Below are 585 nucleotides of genomic sequence, written 5' to 3'. Positions count from 1 at the left end.
GGGGGGGAGGGGAGTTACAAGTTAGCGTTATTTCTTGTGGGTCAAAAATTACTATTATATTCAGTAGGATAAACCATTGAGAGGAAAGTAATAGATGATTGGAACGATAAAGATAAAGTGGTTAACAACAAGCCGATGTACTTTGCATTTATTCCGGTCGACAAAATCTACGGGATGATATCCCACATTTAACAACCAACTTTTTTGAGGGGAACGTATAGTTAATAGTTGATATTTCAGAATTCAATAAATTGATCAATCAAAATAACGATACATAAGCATAAGTTTTCAAAAATCTATTGAGTACTGTCTAGCTTTTATCAAAGAACTGTGTCATTCTAACGCGGAAATAAACAAATAGTAAATGTTTGATGTTGATGCTGTTCGTCTCGCCGTGCGGGGTTGAAGAAAGCTTGAGCTCCGCGAACTCGCCCGGTGGTTATTGCGACCGCACCTGTGTCGGGATTAACTTGTTTGTCCAACTTCGTTCACGTTATGTTTATTCATGGAGTCCGAGAGGACTAGTCTGCGACAATTCGAGGAAAGGATATGCGACTGGACGGTTATATTTAGACACGGTTTGAA

At 39.1% G+C, this 585-nt stretch overlaps 1 protein-coding gene across 1 annotated transcript in view; it reads left to right on the top strand.

The window, feature by feature from the left end:
- The window catches only part of LOC119589047 (band 7 protein AGAP004871-like), a gene marked incomplete at its 5' end in the record, with an annotated part of 109,034 nt that overhangs the window by 631 nt on the left and 107,818 nt on the right, over positions 1-585 (top strand).

This window comes from Penaeus monodon, chromosome 25, assembly GCF_015228065.2.
Source record: "Penaeus monodon isolate SGIC_2016 chromosome 25, NSTDA_Pmon_1, whole genome shotgun sequence".
In the NCBI taxonomy this organism is placed as follows: domain Eukaryota; kingdom Metazoa; phylum Arthropoda; class Malacostraca; order Decapoda; family Penaeidae; genus Penaeus; species Penaeus monodon.
The sequence above is the reverse complement of the archived record's forward strand: the minus strand, read 5'-3'. Positions and strand labels throughout refer to the sequence as shown.